Raw genomic sequence first — 24,618 nt, 5'->3', positions numbered from 1 at the left:
TTCCAGCCTCTTCCAATCTCAAGGACGAGATTCATTTTAAGTGTGGTAGTTTGTAACATCCCAAAATTCTAAATTTTGGAATGTTATATTAAATAATTGATTATAATTGCTTGAATGTTTGTTGTTTGAAATTGGGTGCAATTTTAAACTTTTGAAAACCTTAATGAGAGGGAATAAAACGACTTCCCAATTCTTCCGTTGATGACAATTTGAATTTCATTTGACAATAATTTGAAAAAAAACATCATGCCACTCAAGGATTTTCATTAGAGAAGCTAATTTGAGTTCTTGAAAGTATGAAATAGAGTGGGTAGTTATGTACAATCATTTCCGACTTTCCAATTGAATTCATATTTGGAAAGTTTCCATTTTGAGTTTCAAATTCATTTCCTTTTATTAAATAAAATAAAGAGGGAAGGAAATATGACTCCTTTAAATATCATAAACAAATTATGGAAAATGAATTATGAAACCAACAAATACTTATTTGAAAAATATTTAAAATCCAATTCAAAGTTATTTTTGGAATTTAAAAAAATATATTTTTAAAGTATTTTATTTGGACATAAAACTATGTTCATGATTTAGATATTTTGTGTTGAAAATTTTCATATATAATATGTTTGCTAAAACTTTTATTTTTATTTTCTTTTATTCCTTTTCTTTCTCTGTTAAAAAAACTGCACAACCCACTAGAGCCTAGGCCTCACTCCCGAGGTCCTCTTCCACCTTTCGTTCAACTCCTCCACATAGTTGCTGGAACACCACGTCTGCGATCCCCGCGCCTTGGTGCCCCTTCCTTCCTCTCCTCCAGAGCCTTACTTTCCCACTCCTCCTCATCATTAAGAGGCCTAAATGGCCGAGATTGTTGTCGCGAAAAACCCGGCCATGACCCAAATGGCATGCCATTGCTACAGCACCCTCGACCCTCCTCGCCCCTATATAACGCCCCCTCAAGGTCCCCCTTATTCCCCTTGACCGGGTTTTCTCCCTCGAGAGCCCAAACCATCCTTCCTATCAAGAGCAATAGCTCGCCGGAGTTCGTCAACCCCGGTAGCCTTTCCATGTCGACCACGGCTCGAACCGCCATTGAGAAACCCTCCCGCGAGGTTGCAGTGACCTCCTATTACCCGTCCTTGGTTCTCCCATCGTGGGGGGCCACCCATCACCTGATACGAGCTCATCTACATCATCTTCCCCAACTCCGGCGGTAACTCCGGTGAGTTCCAGAAATCCCATAATTCCTTTTTTAGAAAAATTACAATCTTAGAAAATTCATATCTATTAGTCTACAACTCCAAATCCAGTGATTCATTTTGCTACCGGTTCGTAAAACTCCCATCTATCCCATGGATCCAACAAAAAAATACTTTAAACTTTTAAATTTTGAATTGAAAAAGAATTGTTCAAACGCTAGATTGTTAATAACTCTTATTTAAAAATAGCTTTTTGATTGATTATTTTTGCTAGTGGTCACTAGGTGATTTGTTTAAACAGTGGTATTTAGTGATTTATTTTTAGTTTATTTTAAATTAGGGTTTTAGCAAAAACAGTACTGTTTTACTTATAGTTTTGTTTTAGTATTTTCCTTGTTGTTTTTAATAGTTTTAAATTATTTCTTTTTGTCATGTTTGATAAATTATTTGTTCTTTCTGTTAGTGAACACTAGCCACTTTTATTTGTTAGTTAAAATAAAATTCTATATTTTGTTTCTCTTGTTTTGTAGTAAAACTTGTATAAGCCATACTTAGGGTTTATAAAAGCTGTTTTCTTTGTTTCTTTTTGCTAATAGATTTGTATGAAAACTACTTTCTGGTTGTTTATTTGTTTCAGATTGTAGTTTTTGTTAACTTAGTTGTATCACTTTTGTTTTAAGTTTATTAGGACAAACAACTTTAGTTCTTTAGTAGATTTCATTAGGAGTTTTTCTTTATAGTTTTTTATAAGTTTCATTTGGATTTTTATTTGGTTTTTACTTTTTAGTTCTTTATTTCTTTTATTTGTTGAATGCTAGAAATTTATTGTTAAAGTGAATGCTTATGTGAATGCCATGTTTGTATAATATAGATGTCATGGGAGAGTAACGAATAGTTATATCAAGTTTTCTAAGAGCGATATTATCTTCCTACGAGGCAAGTTCACTTTGACCATGCTTTTCATAGCTATGCTTTTATTTCATTTAGTATCACCATTTCACCGTTTCCCCCAATAGTGATGTTGATTCTTGTACCTGAGTACAATGCATGAGGTAGGAACCGACACCCAGTCATCAAGCCGTGGGAATGTTACTTATTTTAAATGCTACTCTTAAGTAGATGGGGTTTTGGTTGAGTGTTACATTGGAGTTGTGAGTGTCTTGGATGAGGACCAACTCAAGGTGATGAATACCACTTCATGATGATCAAGGCTACTTCGAGAAGATGAAGACTTCATGATTCAAGACAAACTTTAATACACCTACTGGGTGGATTTGGAGTTAGGCTCCATGGAGTACCTAGTGGGTGTGAACCTTGATAGGCCGCTGGAGTACCCAGTGTTGTCAACCATTGATAGGCGCCCCTGGAATACCTTAGAGGATTGAACCTAACCCTATTGGAGAAGTACCAGCAAACAACTCCACATAGTCTCAAAGATAGGGATGGATACTTCATGACCGGAAGCTTACTTGTGCAATCGCAAGTCATTATGGGTTCTGGCTTGGTTGATCGTAGTGGTCACTCTAACCTAAACTCTTAACCGGGGGTTAAGGAAACTCTTTGGAAGACCATGTTTTGGTCGTCGGTTCTCAAACACCATGAAGTGCGATGCCATAAACGGGGGGATCAAATCTTGCGGGAAAAGTGCACAAACCTTTATAGAGTGTTAAACTAATCGATTAGTCGTGTCCTCGGTTATGGACAGCTTGAGTCTCTGGACTTGGATCTATTTCTGAAATCTCAACATCAGATTGATAACTAATTGTGGACAACTTATGATACTTGTGGGCTATGAGACATCGGTTAGCAGAACCATGTCGTATTAGAGAACTCTATAGAGAAAACTCATGATATTCCTTTGTTGTAGCAAAAAGAAAATAAAACTAACTTTTATGCAAAACTCAGACCTGGAGCCACAAAGCCTTTTGCATATGGAATATTCTTTATCATCTATTCATCTTGTTGTGATCTTGTCGGTACATTCAATGTAATGACCTACACGGCTGCAACGTCTTATGTTGCAGATGTTTCTACGACGAGTAAGAGTTACAACTTTAGGATTATGGTCTACACTCAACCTGCCGTTTGTGTTGATGGGACTCCACTCCCGTTTGACTGTTTCTGCTAAGACTCATGAGGTATATATATGTTTTGTGTTATTTACTTTTGATTGCACTTTGATATATACATTGATGTACTGTGTGTGCCAGCATACTGATCGAGGGATAGCATAGATACATAGAGGCTTGACTTGTTTTTAGTCGGGTCACTAGACAATAGAGATTTCAATATCTTTCATGCTAAGCACATTATTGGCGGTTCCCAATCGGAAATATAAAGCTTAGTCCCATCCACCATACATACATAAGCCATGGCTGGTCGAATCCTCGGGTGCCCTCCAACATTTCAACTGTCCTAGGAGTTTTGTCTAATTATTTTTGATTATGAAGGATTGTTCATCCTTTTTACCAGCCTCTCTCATGCAATGGCACACGAATAAATGGCCATCTTGAGAATAATTCGCTTACCAAGGAAGATACTGATGTCTATTATACAACTTTATTCATGTAGACTCTGTTGGGCCTCAAGCGCACAGTTTTATAACAAAGTAGCGATTTTCCCTCAAGTGGATAACCTAAGGTTTATAAATCCATGGAAGGCGTAGGATGAAGATGGTCTATCTCAAACAACCCTACAATCAAATACAAGAAATCTCTTGTGTCCCCAACACACCCAATACAATGGCAAATTGTATAGGTGCACTAGTTCGGCGAAGAGATGGTGTTACAAGTGCAGTATAGATAGTAGATATAGAATTTTGTAATCTGGAAATATAAAAATAGAAAAATGGCAAGCAAAATGTTATAGCAATGCTTGTAAATAAAGCCTCAGGTTCATACGTTCGCTATGGCAATCTCTCAACAATGCTAACATAGTAGAATCATATGGTCATCCCTCAACATGTGACAAAGAATCACTTCAAAGTTCATAAGTAGCAGAGAACATAAGATGAAATTGGTGTATGTATTAGAACCACCTCAAAGTTATTATTTTTACCAACTTTTGAGCTATTCCTATAAGGGTCACAAACAACCCTAGAGTTTGTACTAGAATAACACTAATGATACATATCAATCAACCCTAATGTCACCTAAATACTCCAATGTCACCTTAAGTATGTGTGGGCTAATTATACGACATGCATCAAATAGGTTCAAATTCATCATATTCAATCCAACATAAAGAACTTTAAAGTGCACCCTGAGATATCTATCAGAGGAAGTAGTATGAAAACATGCAACCAGCCCCTATGCATAGATCCCCAAGGTCACCAGAATCCGCAAGTTGATGCCATCACATATACCAAGTGAATCAATAGAATACCCCAATGTCACTACGGGTATCCGCATGCAGGACATACATCATGTGTTCCCAAACCAAATATTGAATTCGACATAACAAAATCTCAAAGGGAAAGGTTCAATTCGTCGCAGTAAGATAGTAAGGGAAGAACACCATATGATCCAACTATATTAAAAAAGCCCATGATACATTGACATCGTGCCATCTCAAGAATGAGAGAGAGAGATAGAGAGAGAGATTGAACACAAAGCTATTAGTACATACCCTCATCCCCGATGGTGAACTACTCCCTTCTCAACATGGCTTCTGTCGGGATGATGAAGATGGCCATCGGAGATGATTTCCCCCTTCGTCATGGTGTTGGAAAGGCTCCAGGTGGGTTTTTCGTTGTTACAGAGAGTTGCAGCGGCAGAGAAGAAGTTTTGTGTTTATTTCTGAGGATTCCTATATATATAGGATTTTTTGGTGTTGGAATCACGCTAAACGGAGCCATGTGGGCCCGACAAGCCATCAGGGCGTGGTCAGGGGGTGGCCGCGAATGACTGGGGTGAGGAATAAGTTATTCTTCACCCTAGGCCACTAATAGACAGTTAATTTTCAAGCCAATCGTTCGACCGCGGATAATGTTTTTGCCTCACACTCATTCTAACAAAAGGTCACCGTTGGTCAAGGCCAATGACCTATTATGAAACTCTGGTCCGAGTCAGTCTTTATTGACACGTCCTATTACACAGATTGTGTCCCTCTTTTCGAGGGATACAGTTTATGATTTGGGTTATCCCATGCACGTATAACCGTATGATTTTCTCGGGAAATGGCGAAGTTGACGACACAGTAGTGGGGCTCTTGGTATTTAAGTAGTTTATAAAAGGTCAAACCGTCACCATAGCCTCCTCGCGCATTCTAGAACTTGCACCGTTGTTGCCATTCCGAGCCTCCAAAGCTCCAGCGCTCAAGTTCTCTTATTCGCTCCACTTCCTCGAACATTTCTCCTAGTCCGGGCATGGCAAGCTCAGGCTCGAAAGGCAAGTGATAGATCTTCCGCATCACCGACAAGGACATCAAGGAGCTGAAGAGCTCCGACTATGTGCCGGAGAACATTGCCCACCATGCCCCGGAGAAGGGCCAAGTCATGCACATGCCAAAAGATGGCGAGAGGGTGGTTTTCATTCTTCATTTTCTTCAGGGTCTAGGTTTCCCTCTTCACCCCTTTGTTCGGGGCATAATGTTTTACTATGGGTTAGACTTCCATGATCTTCCCCCAAATTCCATTATGCACATCTCAGCCTTCATCATAGTGTGTGAGGCATTTTTGTGAGTCCAACCCCACTTTGGCCTATGGCTAAAGGTCCTTAACATCAAGCCAAGGTGGTCAATGGAGAGGAGGCAGACTGTGGGGGAGTAGTGTTTACAAAGCTTTCCCGGTTCCAATGGTCGAAGGGTACATTCATAGGCACTGTCATGGCATGAGAAAAAGACTGGTTCTATATCACCGAGCCGCGTGACCCGGAAGGGGTAGCTCCTCCGGCATTCAGATCTGGCCCCTCACCAGACTTGAGTTGTGGACATAGAAGGCCCTATATTGGGGAGAGGCCACGAAGGTGAAGGCGCTCACAAAGAAAATCTCTGCTATAATGGAGATGAAAATCAATCTCATCAACATGGTCCGGGTAATGCTACATCGCCACCTGATACGCCTTCGTCGTATCTACTTTTCCGAACTCTTTTGCCCTTGTTTTGGACTCTAATTTGCATGATTTGAATGGAACTAACCCGGACTAACACTGTTTTCAGCAGAATTGCCATGGTGTTGTTTTTGTGCAGAAATAAAAGTTCTCAGAATGACCTGAAAATTTACGGAGAATTTTTTGGAATTAATGAAAAATACCTGCGCAAAGATCCACCGGAGGAGGTGAGCCAGTGGGCCACAAGCCGAGGAGGCGCCGCCACCCCCAAGGCCGCACCTACCAAGCTTGTGGGGCCCACAGAGCTCCACCGCCTCCAATCTCAGCTCCACTTAGTCCGTCTCGCCCGAAAAAAAAATCAAGGAGAAGAGTTCATCGCGTTTTACGATACGGAGGCGCCGCAACCTCCTGTTCTTCATCTGGAGGGCAGATCTGGAGTCCGCTTTGGGCTCCTGAGAGGGTAAATCGTCTCCATCATCATCAACAACCTTCCTTCATCGCCAATACCATGATGATCTTCACCGTTCATGAGTAATCTCATCGTACGCTTGCTGGACGCTGATGAGTTGGATGAGATCTATCATGTAATTGAGTTAGTTTTGACGCGGATTGATCCCTAGTATCCACTATGTTCTGAGATTGATGTTGCTACTACTTTGCCATGATTAATGCTTGTCACTAGGGCCCAAGTGCCATGATTTCAGATCTTAACCTATTATGTTGTCGCCAATATATGTGTGTTTTAGATCCCATCTTGCAAGTTGTAGTCACCTACTATGTGTTATGACCTGGCAACCCCGGAGTGACAGTAGCCGGAACCACTCCCGGAGATGACCGTAGTATGAGGAGTTCATGTATTCACCAAGTGTTAATGCGTTGATCCAGTTCTTTATTAAAAGGAGAACCTTAATATCCCCTAGTTTCCATTAGGACCCCGCTGCCACGGGAGGTATGGACAATAGATGGCATGCAAGTTCTTTTCCCTAAGCATGTATGACTACATACGGAATACATGCCTACATTAGATTGACGAACGGGAGCTAGTTACTTATCTCTTCGTGTTATAGTTGTTACATGATGAATCACATCCGGCATAATCATCCATCACCGATCCAATGCCTACGAGTTTTTCTTACTGGTCCTTGCTACGTTACTTTGCCGCTATTGCTGTCACTGCTGCTGATGTTACTCTGTTGCTACTGTTGTTACTTTGCTGCTACTGGTTACTGTTGCTACTGCTGCTATCACCCTACTTTTCTACTGATACTTTGCTGAAGATACTAAATCTTTCACGTGTGGTTGAATTGACAACTCAGCTGCTAATACTTGAGAATATTCTTTCGCTTCCCCTTGAGTCGAATCAATAAATTTGGGTTGAATACTCTACCCTCGAAAACTGTTGCGATCCTCTATACTTGTGGGTTATCCAGACCTTTTTCTGGCGCCGTTGCCGGGGAAGCACAACTATATTCTCTGAGTCACTTGGGATTTACGTCTACTAGTCACTATGAAGAATCTGAGAGATCCAAGAACTAAAGTATTGCCCTCAACTACGAGGACAGGTAAGGAACTGCCATCTAGCTCTGCACTTGATTCACCTTCAGTTATGAGTAAGTTAGCGTCACCACCTCCCGCTAGAAATCTTGATATGTCGCCAGTGCTTGATGATGCTACTTGTGCTGCCCATGATGCTTATGATGATGCTATGCTTCATACTGCTTTGCCTGATGATGCTATGCTTGATACTATTTTGCCTGATGATGCTATGCTTAATACTGCTTTGCCACTAGGTGCCCTTGATGCACAAATTGCTAGAGTTGCTCCTAGATGTGATGATACTTCTGAAACTGCTGATACTATTGAAGTAGAACCTACTATTTTGCCTGATATGCCTGATACGCGTTATGTTATGGAGGGAGAGATAGCTGAGGATTTTCTTGTGTGTAAGGATAGCTATGATATTGAGAAATTACTACGCAAGTGGAAAGAAAAATCTCTGAATGCTAGAATGAAATACGACCCGAAGTTTTCCACTTCGCCTATCTTTGTGACCGATAAGGATTATAAATTCTCTATCGACCCTGAGTTTATCACTCTAGTCGAATATGGTCCTTTTCACGGTTATGAGTCTGAAACGGTTGTAGTCCATCTTACCAAACTGCACGATATAGCCACCCTATTCACTAGTGAGGAAAAGATCCGCCACTACTATATCCTCAAGCTATTTCCTTTCTCGCTAAAGGATGATGCTAAGACTTAGTTCACTTCTCTTGCTCCTGGTTGTGTGCGTACCCCCAGGATATGGTTTACTACTTCTCTGAAAAATATTTCCCTGCCCATAAGAAGCAAGCTGCCTTACAGGAAATATACAACTTTGCTCAAGTTGAAGAAGAGAATCTCCCACAAGCTTGGGGGAGGCTTATCCAGCTGCTGAATGCTTTGCCTGATCACCCTCTTGAGAAGAATGAAATACTTGATATCTTCTATAATGGACTTACCGATGCTTCTAGAGACCACCTAGATAGTTGTGTTGGTTGTGTTTTTAGGGAACGAACCGTAGAACAAGCTGAGATTCTATTGAATAACATCTTGTGCAATGAGAATGCTTGGACTATTCCCGAACCACCTCCTAAGCCAACTCTGAAGAAAAGAGGTATTCTATTCCTCAACCCCAAAGATATGCAAGAAGATAAGAAATCTATGCGAGAGAAAGGCATTAAATCTGAAGATGTCAAAAATCTACCACCTATTGAAGAGATCCATGGTCTTGATAACCCGATACAGGTAGTAGAAGTAAATTCTCTGCGTAGATTCGATGAGAGTGATATTCCTTTTGAGAAACCTACTAGCTTATGCCTAGAAGAATTTGATAACTTTGTTGCCAAACAACAGAGTTTCAATGATTATGTTAGCAGACAATTGGAACAGAATGCTCGTATGCTTAGTCATTTAAGTGCTTGTGTGGACAGAAATGTAAATGATCTTAAACTTCTGAGTAAACATGCCTCTATGGTTACCACTCACGTAGAACATGTACTTAAAGCTCAGCATGACTTGATCAATGAGTTGAATGACAATTCTGTCAAAGTCGTCACTAGAGGCGGTGGAATGACTCAGGAACCTTTGTATCCTGAGGGTCATCCGAAGAGACTTGAACAAGATTCTCAAGGAGTTAGCACTGATGCACCTAGTCATCCTAGAGAGAAGAAGAAAGATGATAGAAACATGCACGCTAGCAACCCTGCTACACCTGAGAGTCCAAACGATGTCTCTGTCTCTGATGCTGAAACACAATATGGTGATGAACATGAGCCTAATGATAATACCAATAGTGATGTTCATGAAGATGCTCAACCTAGCAATGATAAGGATGTGGAGATTGAACCTGTTGATCTTGATAACCCACAACCTAAGAATAAGAGATACGATAAGAATGACTTCGCTTCTAGGAAGCATGTAAAGAAAGGGAACCATGGGTTCAGAAACCCATTCCCTTTCCTCCCAAACCTTCCATGAAAAAGGATGATGAGGATTTTGAGCGATTCGTTGAAATGATTAGACCTGTCTTTCTGCAAATGCGTTTGACAGATATGCTCAAAATGTCTCTGTATGCTAAGTACATTGAAGATATTGTGACTAATAAGAGGAGGATACCTGAGGTTGAGATTTCCACCATGCTCGCTAATTATACCTTCAAGGGTGGAACTCCTAAGAAACTAGGTGATGCCGGTGTGCCCACTATACCTTGCTCCCTTAAAGGCAACTACGTTAGAACTGCGTTATGCGATCTTGGAGCCGGTGTTAGTGTTATGCCTCTCTCTCTTTATCGTAGACTTGAACTGGATAAGTTGACACCCACTTAAATCTCTCTGCAAATGGCCGACAAATCAACTGCTTTCCCTATCGGCATTTGCGAGGATGTGCCTGTTGTGGTTGCTAACGTTACTATCTTAGCAGACTTTGTTATTCTGGATATGCCCGAGGACGATGCCATGGCGGTCATCCTCGGAAGACCCTTTCTTAACACTGCAGAGGCTGTTATAGATTGCAACAAAGGCAATGTCACTTTCCATGTCAACGGTAACGAGCATATGGTGTACTTCCGAAGAAACAATATCGAGTACATTGCATCAATGCTATCGAAAAAACTTCATCGATTCTTATTGAGAGCTTTGAATGCCCTATTCAACCTATTAAGATGAAGTATGATTTGCTTGTTGGAGAGATTCACATCCTCATTGAGGTAACCTAGTGACTATTCGAAAATTCTCCGTTCTCTTTTGCGATTTGAAAAGGTTTGTCAAGGAGACTTGATCAACCTCATTGACGGATTTCTCTCGATGACCATGAGATGGATGAATCGAGGAGTCACAAACGTGTGTTCCCAGCTTTCACCTTCGGTTGCTTAGAAGAAAAATGATAGGTTTAGTTTAGTTTTCCCTGTTTTCTGTTCTAGCATCCCGTGGAAAAGTACCCCAAAAATAAAAGTTCTCCAAACATCCTGAAAATCAAGTATGATTTTTTCTGGAATTTTTGAAAAATACTGGGACGAAGAGCTAGTCTGGGGGCTGCACCAGTGGGCCACAAGCCCTGGAGGCGCGGGCACCCCCCTAACTGCGCCTACCTGGCTTATGGGGCCCACGTGCACCCCTCCACTCATTCTAGCTCCCATCTGCTTCTCCTACCTCCAGAAAAAATCGTTTCGCAGCTCAAACCCGTGTTCTTGCTCTTCTTGTTGGGATTCTCGATCTCCTTGCTCAAAGCACCATTCTTCGAACTGTTTTGAGGAAATTACTCCTTGGTAAGTGACTCCTCCATTGGTCCAATTAGTTTTTGCTCTAGTGCCTTATACTTCGCATACTTTTGCTACCTTGGTGACCTTGTTCTTGAGCTTTGCATGCTAATTTTAGCTGGTCCCAAGTAGTTTTGATGCGTAATATGGCCTCTAGGCACTTGTGGGAGTAGTTTCTATGAGTTTAGTTGAGCCTTGTTCACCTTTCCTTTGGGTCACTAAAAATTTCAGAAAAGGAAGATGTTCAGGGGAAACTATTATGGTGGTTCCTCAAGCAAGAGAGGTCCCCGTCTTGCGATTCGGGAACCCGATCCTTACCAACCAAGGAATGCACAGGTACAACCATGTCAACGGCCTTCTGATGAATTCATGATTGAGGCAGGCTTCAAAGACGAGTTTGATACACTTGTTCACAACGTCGGACTCGAAGAATTCATCTCCGATAAATGTGAACAGTATGTTGCTCTCACTGCCTCTTTTGTTTGTAGATTCAAATTTTCAGTTGGTCGTGATACATCTGTACTGTTTGATCTCTATGACAAATCGTATACCATGGATTTAGAGGATTTCAATAGAATTTGCAAGATACCTTACTGGGGTAGTCTCAATGATCCTCCTAAATCTATGGTTAGAGATTTTTTCTCTGGTATAACTATTGGAGAGACTAGAGATATTACACAGGCTACCATGGGGAGCATTCATTTTCCTGCCTTGCATTACTTTGCCCTCTTCATAGGCAGATGCATTAATGGCAAGATTGAGCATTGTCACCTCTACGCACCCGACCTTAGTATCCTTAAGAGCGCAGTAACGGGTGATAGAAGTTTCAACATGGGAGCTATAATAGCAAGGAGGCTGAATAATAATGCTAAGGAAGGGGATTTATTTGGTGGGATCTATGCCACTCGCATAGCAAATTTTCTCGGAGTACCCATCCACGAAGGAGATCCCCCGCTTCATACAGCTTTCCTTAATAGCGCCGCTTTGACACGCTATCAGTTCCTTGAGAGGGAAGATGAATCCCTCCTATACCGTTTGATATTTAATCGGCAACGTGTTTTCCATGTTACCCTTCCTGCTCCTGCCTTCTTTGACTTTCAGGTAAATCGGAGATATTACATAACCAGAGGAGAGGCAGAGGAGTATGAGAGGGAGGCAAAGGTTGCTCGTCTTCATGAGGCAGCTATTCAGGCAGTGGCTGCAGCACTCCCGTATAACCCCCATTATGATTTTGGGTATCGCCCGGACCATCCTTGGGAGTAGACCAAATTAGGCCAAAAGCCTAAGCTTGGGGGAGTACGTGTTTCTCACCGACTTTACATTCTCGCTTATGCTTTCACTTTGTTCGTCGGTGTTCACACTTTGCCACTGTATCATCCATGCTAGTTTATTTTCTCTTCCTAGTTTTCTTTCCGTGTGTCTATCTAGTTTGAGAAAACCCAAAAATATTTTCTTTTTCTTCTTTTGCTTGTTGGGAGCTTTCCCGTGTAGATACTTTTCTTTTTCTTTGGGTCAAGGTAGAAGACCATGGTTACAATGTTTAGTGGCTCTCGCATGCATACCTATTTAGCTGTTAAATAGCCATATTACTTTGTCTTCTCCTTTGTGTTTGCCTGCAGATTCCAGCTTTAGTCCAATGCACGAGCACTCTTATTATTGTTCACATCGTTCGATCGTGCAAGTGAAAGGCAATAATGACGATATATGATGAAGTGACTGAGCCTGGAAAAGCTGGTATGCACTCGATCTATTTTGTTTTTGTAAATATGACTAGCTCACTGTTCCTAGTTTAGCTTTGTTGTGAGAGAAACATGTTTGCAATGACAACTTAGAGATCATAGTTTCTGATGCCATGCTTACTTAGCTAGGAGCTTATACTGGTTTGTCTCGGATGCCAACATGAATTTTGAGATGACTATGATATAGTATGATAGGATGGTATCCTCCTTTGAATGTTTCAAGTGGCTTGACTTGGCGCATGTTCACGCATCTAGTTGAAACAAAATCAACATAGCCTCTATGATATTCATGTTCATGGTGATTTATGTCCTATTCATGCTTGCACTCAATGTTAGTTAATCTCAATGCATTTTGATCACTGTTGTCGCTCTCTAGTTGGTCGCTTCCCAGTCTTTTGCTAGCCTTCACTTGTACTAAGCGGGAATACTGCTTGTGCACCCACTTCCATAAACCCAAAGTTGTTCCATATGAGTCCACCATACCTACCTATATGCGGTATCCACTTGCCGTTCCAAGTAAATTTGCATGTGCCACTCTCTAAATCTTCAAGAAATAATCTGTTTTGCATGCCCGAACCGCTCATGTGGTGACAGGGGGCTATTAGTATCTTCCATGCTAGGCGTGTTATCCTCGATATGTGTTTATTCACTATCATTCACGAGAAAGGGGTCGGTAATTGGAACTCCCAGTTCCATGCTCAAATCGAAAAGATAATTGCAAACAAAACTCCCCCAGGATTCATGTTGGTATGGACGACACCCGAGGATTCGGCTAGCTGTGGAGTGTGATTGATTGGAGGTGGGGGAGTCAAAACTTTACTTTTCTGTTTGGGAACCGCCTATAGCATGTGTAGCGTGGAAGATGTTGAGAATTTCTTAGTCATTGCGTTGACAATGAAAGCATGCCACCCAAAATTATTATCTCTGTTTTCAAAGCTTGAGCTCTGGCACCTCTGCAAATCAATGCTCCCCTCTGCGAAGGGCCTGTCTATTTATGTTCCTGTTGAGTCATCCTCCTCTTACAAAAGCACCAATTAGAGAGCACCTCTGTTATTTTTATGCTTTGCTTTTAACTGTGTTGAGTATGACTGTGACTGCATCTTCTTTGCCATGAATTACAATGTTTAGTCAGCCCTTGGTCTTTGAACGTGCTCTGCATTTATGTTTTGCGGTCTCAGAAAGAGCTAGCGAGATACCATCTATTCGTACTGCTTCATGTTGTTTTCATTGAAGTGTTGACGTTTGGGACTTATTATTATTTGCTCGCTAGTTGATTATGCCATTGATATGAGTTTACCGTGAGACCTAGATGTCATTTGCTTATGTGGTTTGCTTGTGATCCTGCTGAAACTATGGATATGAGTTAGACATAGTTGCAACAACAAGATCAAACAGAGTTCGTCAAAGTTTTTCTTTTGTCTCTTTCAGTTTGTCAACTGGATTGCTTGATGACAAGAAAGGCTTTAAGCTTGGGGAAGTTGATACGCCTCCGTCATATCTACTTTTCCGAACTCTTTTGCCCTTGTTTTGGACTCTAATTTGCATGATTTGAATGGAACTAACCCGGACTAACACTGTTTTCAGCAGAATTGCCATGGTGTTGTTTTTGTGCAGAAATAAAAGTTCTCGGAATGACCTGAAAATTTACGAAGAATTTTTCTGGAATTAATGAAAAATACCTGCGCAAAGATCCACTCGAGGAAGTGAGCCAGTGGGCCACAAGCCCACGAGGCGCGGCCACCACCCAGGCCGCACCTACCAGGCTTGTGGGGCCCACAGAGCTCCACCGCCTCCAATCTCACCTCTATTTAGTCCATCTCGCCCGGAAAAAATCAAGGAGAAGAGGTCATCGCGTTTTACGATACGGAGGTACCGCCACCTCATGTTCTTCATCTGGAGGGCAGATCTGGAGTTTGTTTTGGGCTCCGGAGAGGGGAAATCATCTCCATCGTCATCATCAACCTTCCTTCATCGCCAATTCCATGATGCTCTTCACTGTTCATGAGTAATCTCATCGTAGGCTTGCTGGACGGTGATGAGTTGGATGAGATCTATCATGTAATCAAGTTAGTTTTGACGGGGATTGATCCCTAGTATCCACTATGTTCTGAGATTGATGTTGCTACTACTTTGCCATCCTTAATGCTTATCACTAGGGCCCGAGTGCCATGATTTCAGATCTTAACCTATTATGTTGTCGCCAATATATGTGTGTTTTAGATCCTATCTTGCAAGTTTTAGTCACCTACTATGTGTTATGACCCGGCAACCCCGGATTGACAATAGCCGGAACCACTCCCGGAGATGACCATAGTATGAGGAGTTCATGTATTCACCAAATGTTAATGTATTGGTCTAGTTCTTTATTAAAAGGAGAACCTTAATATCCCGGAGTTTCCATTAGGACCCCACTGCCACAGGAGGGATGGACAATAGATGTCATGCACGTTCTTTTCCCTAAGCACGTATGACTACATACGGAATACATGCCTACATTAGATTGACGAACGAGAGCTAGTTACTTATCTCTCAGTGTTATAGATGTTACATGATGAATCAGATCTGGCATAATCATCCATCACCGATCCAATGCCTATGACTTTTTCTTACTAGTCCTTGCTACGTTACTTTGCCGTTACTGCTGTCACTACTGCTGATGTTACTCTGTTGCTACTGATGTTACTTTGCTGCTACTCGTTACTGTTGCTACTGCTGCTATCACCCTACTTTGCTACTGATACTTTGTTGCAGATACTAAATCTTTCAGGTGTGGTTGAATTGACAACTCAGCTGCTAATACTTTAGAATATTCTTTCGCTTCCCCTTGAGTTGAATCAATAAATTTGGGTTGAATACTCTACCCTCGAAAACTGTTGCGATCCCCTATACTTGTGGGTTATCACCACCTCATCCCCTGCCAACATCGAGCCACCACGATGTGGGCTTACAATCTGGATGATCCGACCACTATGCGGGACTTTTTCCGCATTAGCCATGAGAAATTATGGAAGGTGATGTGCAAGCCACGGAAGATTTGGCCAGCTGAGGAGGAGGACGTTGGCATTTCCGTCCTTATCCCTACCGGGCCGGTAAGGTTTTATTATATTCTTAGCTTTTTCCCTTTCCTTTTAATAAGCTGCTCACTTCTCCTTTCCTTCATTCTCGCATATCTGGCCAAAGAAGTCTAAGCTAATGCACTGCCCGGCGCCTTTACCAGAGGACCTCATGACGCCTTTATTGGCAGCCATGGTGGCAGAGAAGCTGTACATGGGTCCGAGGGAGAAGGACGAGAAGCAGAAGGAGAAGCAAATAACCTAGAGGGTGTTCGGTCGAAGGGTCCACCGGACACTAGGTCCGAGGACACGTTTTCTCCCTCTCGTATGGAGGGAGAGGATGAAGAGGACGAGGAGGAGGAGAGTGGCTCCTTACACACGAAGAAGAGAGCAGCGTCCCAAGACGTCGAGGGAGATCCAGGTCCCTCTGCTTCGAAGAGGCAATGGAGGTCCCTCAATGCCCTATTTAAACATGTTCCGAACTCCAATGAGGGATCCAAAATTATGAAGTGTTCCCTCGAAGGATCCTCGGGGTGAAACCACAAGCGCAAAGGTAAGTATCAAAATCCTAACATACCATAGTTTTGAGATGTTGTGGCTTAACGGTTAGGCCCTTCTTCCATTATGTAGGCCGCCACGTGACTTCCCACCAACCAGATTCGGAGGGGGGCTCTTTGTCGGCCAATCTGGCGAAAAGCGGGACCGGCTCCCACAACACACCTGCCCCAGCCATCGAGAAGATTGGGGAGGTGGCATCTCGAGTGAATCCCCCGGAGTCGGAAACCAGGGCCGAGTGTGATGATATCATGGCTAAGGTTAACACCTCGGCCACAAAGGACTAGGAGGACAAATCCCTCCTGGCAAGGAAGGAAGGAGAGCTCGGACACTTTGGGTCCTCTTGGAAGAAAATTCTACAGGCCTCTCAGCCTTGGGAGCCATCTATAGTAGTTTGTCCGCAAAGGGAAACTGCTATGCCGCACCCAGAGCCTTCCACAACACACCAGCCCCGACCTGGGTTGTCGGTCATGATGGAGGAGGGTCTAAATGACTCTTCCATCCTTGAAGAACATCTTGCTCATCTAAGCGTGGTACTGCAAAGTATTCGGTCCATTGATAGTGGTCTAAAAGAGGCTTTCGACGGCCTGTTTACAGGCTTGAAGGTAATCAGCACACTCTTTTTTCACAAAATAATTGTGTTTTAGAGGTTTATAAGAAATCCCTATATTCAGTAGCCCCTCAACCGTGTGTGAGTTTAAAAAACTCATGCGGGGGTCAAAGTAGTGCGGAAAATATCCCCATATAATTATAAAAATTTGATCGTAGCCCCCAAGACTCTCGTAGGATGATAAAACCGCCTAGCAAAGCATTTCAAAAAAATCTGATAACTTCAGAGTCTAACATGTCTATCTACAGGAATCAACCTTGGCAGCACCCCCCAACTCTGTAGAGTTGGTGGAAATGTACCGGGAGCTGAAGAGCTCCGAGGAAGAGCTCGACCGCCTCAATAAGAGGTTTGATGACGCATAAGGTAAGTATTGAACTTTTAATTTCCACATAAAAATGAGATGTTTAATATTTGTGCCCTTCAATGTGATTTATTTGCATGACAATTATAGCTGCTTCCGCGGAGGTCAAGAGGCTCAAAGCTGAGCTACGCAAGGCCAAGCAATAAGTTGCCGAACAGAGGGATGTGGCCGAACAGGATGCGGCCGAACTCTTGATGGTTAAGTCTGTTAGTGACAGGCACGAGGCCGAGGTCACTCGGGTACAACAAGAGCTCAAGTATGCCGTCACTAAATGTGAGGTCCTTGAGCAGAAAAATAAAAAACATATTTCGATCTTTCCTCGGCAACCGCTGCACTTCAAGCTGCACGGAAGGTGGCACACAACCATCAGAAGTAAATCCACCAGATCAAGCAAATTGTAGAAGGTAAGAGATATTTCCTGGAATGTTTTTCGATAGAAAAAGGTTTGCATTGCTTACTCGAGAATGGCATTCTCCAAGCGTGTCTGTGGATCTCTCGAAGAGTGCGGCTGATGTTTGAAAGCATTATGCATCCTAGGAGGGTGAGGCCGAGCAAAGGCTGTTATGGGCATAGTTCCTAGCCCCCGAGCATCCCCTTCTTGTCTCTGATCAGCTAAAACAGCTGAAGGAGCTGCACAAGATGTCATAGCCAGCAATGAAGGATCTCTGTGTCACGCTATGGCCGACAGAGCCGCTGTCTAGGAGCTATTTTGGCCTGGTGCAGAAGTTGATTGATGTCGCGCCCCAGATTGACATTGTGAAGCACTCTGTCTGCATAGAGGGAGCAAGGATGTCCTTTGCAAGAATCATGATGCACTGGCCAAAAGTGGAACCCATCAAGATGGACACCGCACCTCCATCGCCTAGAAAAGAACATAGGCGCCCCGAGTTGTACTTCTCAAGTGTAATGGAAGGTGTTTGGGCTATAGAGGCTCAGTGCCCCAAAGATGTAATCTTTGAATGAAAACATTTAGCCTATAAGAGTGGTTACTTTTTTGTATGATCCAATGTTATTTGCTTTGCATGGTATACCGTGTCTTATCTTGTTTTTAATTTTAACTCATGTGTGGTCATTTTAACCTGAAAGTTTCCAGTCGTCGGCTTTAGCCCCCTAAGAGATGCTATCACGGGTATTTTCAGCTTTCGCATTGTTACCCTTAGCCAACGTCTTAGTGCGCAAGGGCGGTAGTGTGGGAGAAATCAAGGCAATCGGATTATGTGGCTTTAAGTCTTTCACTTAACCATAGGACCTTGACTACGGGGGCCAATTAGAGCCCCATTGCAAAACGTGACGTTCGGCTATACCGCGGTGTAAATAAACCATAATCACTTGGTTTGTATAACTCCAAACCTTTAGCATAATGCGATGAACCCCACTGGCTCTTAATTTAGTATCATCGGATCGCGAACCGGTTCTCGCTTATTATGACAGTCAATTTTTGGCTTTATCCACTGAGGTGCTTAACCAGACTAGCTGGAAGTACAATCGTAGTGGTTCTCCCTTTACCCTTTTAGCCGAACGAGCGGAACATAAAGTGGTAAGCACAGGAGCTAGGCAACCCAACTATTGATCCAAGACATAATTTGGAATTGATGCATATAATGCAATATCCAAGAGTTCGCACACATGTAATACGAAATTGTGTCGGAATGATGCTAAGGGTGACCATGACAGCCAAGCCCCCGGTAGAATTAACCAGTAGCATCTAACATGTGTATAAAAATAGGCTTGTGTGGCTGTTTGACAAATAGTTTGAAAAAGGAGGAGAAAGAAAAAAAGATGTAGCAAGGCTAATGAACCGTAAAGAGTATTCCTTATTTCCGATTAACTCATATCTGTACAATCCAAATTGCATTAATGATACGTCCATTTTCCATCATGCTTTGTATCAATATTTATTGCATTATGGGCTGTAATTACACATTATGGTACAATACTTATGACTTCTCTCTTATTTTACAAGGTTTATGTGACATCCTCGACTTTTGCTACAGTAATTATTGTAATTAAGCTACAGTGATCACCCGCTAATGATGCCACGTCATCGAATACCCATCTCAGACCCGCGTTGATTCGAGTCTGTCCGGATCCAAAAATTGAAAACAAAAGGAAAGTACTTTATCGGTTCATTACAAGTATTAAAAGAATATGTATATGAAAGAGAGAATTAAAGGTATGTATAATAAATTGTAAAAGAAAGTATATTAAAAGAAAGTATTTAAAAAGAAAAATCAGTTAGTGAAAAGAAATTAGAAAGAAAGAAATAATAGAAAAGAGAAAACAAAATAGAACAAAACAAAACAACAACAGAAAAGGGGAAAGCAACCCCACTCCCCCGGCCTAGCTGGGCCACCCACCGGCCCAACCGGCCAAACCCTAATCCCCCCTGGCGAGCAGCCCCTCCCCTCGCTACTCCCTCCCCCCCTGAGCACCGCCGCAAGCCACCCCCCTCGTGGGGGGGCCCCACCCCCCCCCCCCACCGACGGCCCCTCACCCCCACGAGAGGCCCCCCCCGCGCCTCCTGCCCCCACGACCCCTCACCCTCCCATGACTCCCTCCTCTCCCACGTCGCCACGCCCTCCACTCCCATCTCCCGTCGCCCCTCCCCCTCAGATCCGCCCCTCCCTGGCCGGCTCCTCCTCCCCCCCCCCCCCGCCGGCGAGCCGAAGCCCCTCGGCCTCCTCCCTCCCGCCGGCGGCCTCTCTCCCCGTCGGCTCCCCTCCTCCCCCGGCGGCCCCCCCTCACGGCCTCCTCCCCCGGCGGCCCCTCCCCTCGCCCCACCAGCCGAGCCCCTTCTTCCCGCCGGCGAGCCACCCCCTCCACCCCGCCGGCAGGGGGGCCCCGGCTGCCTCGGCCTCCACCTCGCCGGCCTACCGCCCCGGCCCCCGTCGGCCTTCTCCCGCTCGGTCCGGGAGGGACCGGGTAGGGAGACATCTCCGCCTCGCCGGATCCGGCCGGCTCCCCCTCGCCGGCGCGTCATCACCATCACCGCCTCGTCCGCCTCCACGCCGCCTCCACCGTCACCTTCGTGCGAACTCCGGCTTCACCGGGCCGTCACGTCATCGTCGGTGAGCCCCTCCTCGGGCTCCTCCCACCGTGTCGATCTCCTCGCCGTCCCGGTTCCGTTCCGGCAAACGGGGCCTCGATCCGTCGACGGTAGACTCCGGTAGGAAGGATTGAAGTTTAGGTTCTTCTAGGTGGAGTTGGAGCAAAGAGAGCTCTCTGTCTCTGTTAACAGAGAGATGAGTGTTGAGAGTTATGAGAGAAAAAAAATGAATAAAAATAAATGATGTATTAAATGCGTATGTATGTATGTATGTATGTGTGAGATGTGATGTATGTATTTGCGTATATGGATATTTAGAGGAATACGGTATTTGCACGGTTAGGTATCTAATAAAAAAGATGGGTAAATGGCCTAGGGTCACTTACCGGTGGGGCCAATGCACCCGCTGTCTATGACAGGGAGGCCCCACGCGAGAGTTGATATAAATTATAAAAATAATGTTTTTCTTAAATAAATAAATAAATAGGTATATTAGTTAAATTAATTAATTAGAATAATTAGAGTATGACACGCGGGTCCCCACTAAATTAATCTGATTAATAAATAATTAATCTTAATAAAAACTTGTGCCTATGACGTTCGGGACCCGCAGGTCAGTTGACCGGTCAAATGTTGATGTCAGCCTGACATCGCCATGATGTTATAATGGAATTTTATTAAATCTTTTAAATCTGTTTTTAATTCCTAAATAATTAATAAAACTTTGAAAATTAATATAAAATAATCCGTAAGTCAGATCAAATTAATTTCAACATGCAAGTTGATCAGCAAAGCGAGACGAACCCGGATACACGGCCCGTTCGTCTGTCACGCGTCCCTAGCATAGCAAACATGGAACTTTTCCATCGTTTCCAGTATAACCGGTAGTAGCCCGAGACCCGGAAAATATCGTCAGATATTCTTCCGACCTGTCTGTGACGGATGTTGCTGCGTTAGCTCATGTCTAGCCTGCATATTTCCATGTCATGCTTTGTGTTGCATCGGTGCTATTATTTATTGTTTCTTCCCCCTCTTCTTACCGGTAGACCCCGAGACTGACGCTGCTGCCGGGTACATCTACGACCCTGTCGATCAGTCCTTTGCCGCAGAGCAGCAAGGCAAGCAAACTCCCCTTGTTCATTCCTATATCGCCTATGTCTTTCTTCCTACTGCTTGCATTAGTATTTTGCTACTGTTGTAGTTAGCTCCTATATCTGATGCATAGCCTGTTTTTTATGAACTGCTACTTTCAGTCATGTACTTTTAATATGCTTAGTATAGGTGGAGCAGTCATCCCCTCTAACCCCGTAGATCAGTTGCCCCGCTTGTTTTCAAATCTCGATCTCTGATCGACGAGCCAGACCCGACACAACACATTCACCCCCCCTTGTTGTACGACGCTACAGAGATACTATCGGGTACCGAGGGTGACACCTCGCTAAGTACTCCTGATGATATCTCTGTAGTATAGCTAGTCGGTCGTGGTTATCGAGGGTGATTCCTCTTTCACCATTCCCGATAACGCATCTGTCGTGCAACCCCGCGAGTGTGGGACCCCCGAGGGTGATTCCTCTAAGCCCACCTTGACGGGTACATCGTTCGGGATCCAACGAGGGTGATACCTCGGATTCCCCCGATGTTACAACCACACAGTTACTCGACCATGTTACTCGGATCATTGGTGATTAGTTGTAAGACGGGTGGATTCCCGCGAGACTGTGTTGCTGGCCTAATTAAAATGCTAATGGATTTGGGTATTTGATCTGGGTTGGTCGGAGACCTTTTCGCACTAACCGGCTACGCGGGAAGAATTATGGGTACTCGGCGTCGCGGTATCAGCCGAAGCTTCTCAGATGCCAGCAGTGTAGCGGCGCGCGCCCGAGTGGTCCCGAGATGCATCGCGCTTGTGAGTAAGGGATGCTAGGACTGACGTCGGCCGCCCACGCCACGTGCAGGAGCGTGAAGGGGAACTGGGCCCACGAACCCTTTGTGCTTAGGATTTAGACCGGCGGGCTGGCCTCTCTGATTAGTCTTAGGTGGGGCTGCGACGTGTCGATATTCCGAGGCCGGGCAGGACCCAGAAAAGTATGTCCGGCCAGAGTGTTATCGAGCGTGACGGGACATGTGGTGCACCCCTGCAGGGATGAAAATTAACTATTCGGATAGCCGTGTCCACGGTTACAGGACGACTTGGAGTTGTGCCCCGATCTTTTACAACTACAATTGTTACTTAACTGGAATTAGTTTGCCTCGGGATTGCTTCCTCGCAGGGAGTCGAGGGAGGATCTTTAGGCGTGACCTCACTTTAATATTGCTGTAACAATATGACTATTAATGTGTTACCCCTGTTCTACTCTCGTCTATTGCTGCAAGACCCTGAAGATGCTAGTCTTCGATAGGACTAGGCCTTCTCTCTCTATTCTCGCATTGCTGCAGTCAGTCCACATATAACCCCCTTCTTTGATACTGGTGCATAATTAGAATAATTCTGATGTAAGACTTGCGAGTACTTTGGATGAGTACTCACCGTTGCTTTGCTCCCCCTTGTTCCCTTGATCCGTTTGCTGCGACCAGATGATGAAGCCCAGGAGATGGAGGTCCCCGCCGCCGACGACTGCTACCCCGACGGTGCCTACTACTATGTGGAGGCCGCTGATGATCAGGAGTAGTTAGGAGGTTCCCAGGCAGGAGGCCTCGCCTCGTTCGATCGTTGTATCTTTTGTGCTAGCCTTCTCTAAGGCACCCCATGTTTTATGTCTGTACTCAGATATTGTTGCTTCCGCTGACTCGTGTGTTTATCAAGCTTTCGTATTCTAGCCCTCGAGGCCCCTGGCTTGTAATATGAAGCTGATGTTATTTTTATTTGTGTCTAGAGTTGTGTTGTGATATCTTCTCGTGAGTCCTTGGGTTTGATCGTACGCATTTGCGTGTATGGTTAGCGTACGATTAGGCCGAGGGCGTCACAGTTTACATGAAGAGGGAGAATGCTGGTAGCTGGAATTCTAGACAGGAAAAGGAGAAAATCTGAGAGACCTATTCTCCACAATGATTGCAATCTCTGGCGATGGCTAGACGAATGCCGATGACAACAAACCTTCCCCTACAACGGCACCAGAAGAATGCTGCTAGCACTCCCCGGCAACGAAACTAGAAGAATGTTGTTGATGGCCCACCAACGCGTGGGTTTGACGCAGTTTTTGAGGGTAGAGTATTCGACCCAATTTGTTGGTTTACCAGACAGGAGGTGAGAGGATACTCTCGAGTATTAGCAGCTGAATTTGTCAGATTCAACCGCACCTGAAAGATTAGTATCTGCAAGCAAAGTAGTATGATAACAATGGTGTCAGAAACGATATGTTGACGGCAGACTATTCCTAACAATTGTATCAATGGCGCCAAGTTGCCTCGTTGATGGAAATTGTCAGTTCCCGTCAACGATCAGCGAACCAAAAGTGTAGTAGGTAGCAGCAGTGTAACGAGTAACAGCAATGGCAAGGAACAACAGTAGTGACAGCAGTAGCAAGTAGCAACAGTAGCAAGCGACAGTAGTAGCAACAGTGGCAGCAGAGCAAGACAAGTAACAGCAACAGCAACAGTAGTAACGGCAACAGAGCATGACAAGTAACACCAGCAGCAATAGTAGGACAAACTCGTAGGCAATGGGTCGGTGATTTGTTTGGATGATATTCATCATGCAACAGCTATAACACGGAGAAATATGTGGCTAGCTCCCGTTCGTCAATGTGATGTAGGCATGCATTCTGTGTGTCATCATACGTGCTTAGGGAAAAGAACTTGCATGACATCTATTGTCCACCCCTCCCGTGGCAGCGGGGTCCAAAAGGAAACTACAGGATATTAAGGTTCTCCTTTTAATAAAGAACCAGACCAACGCATTAGCACTTGGTGAACACATGAACTCCTCAAACTATGGTCATCATCGGGAGTGGTTCCAGTTATTGTCACGCCGGGGTTGCCGGATCATAACACATAGTAGGTAACTACAACTTGCAAGATCAGATCTAAAACACACATATATTGGTGACAACATAATAATTGCAGATCTGAAATCATGGCACTCGGGCCCTAGTGACAAGCATTAAGCATGAAAAAGTAGTAGCAACATCAATCTCAGAACATAGTGGATACTAGGGATCAATCCCCAAGAAAACTAACTCGATTACATGATAGATCTCATCCTACTCATCATCGCCCAGC

The sequence above is a fragment of the Hordeum vulgare genome, chromosome 7H (genome assembly GCF_904849725.1).
Source record: "Hordeum vulgare subsp. vulgare chromosome 7H, MorexV3_pseudomolecules_assembly, whole genome shotgun sequence".
NCBI lineage: Eukaryota > Viridiplantae > Streptophyta > Magnoliopsida > Poales > Poaceae > Hordeum > Hordeum vulgare.
Note: the sequence above shows the minus strand (reverse complement) of the source record.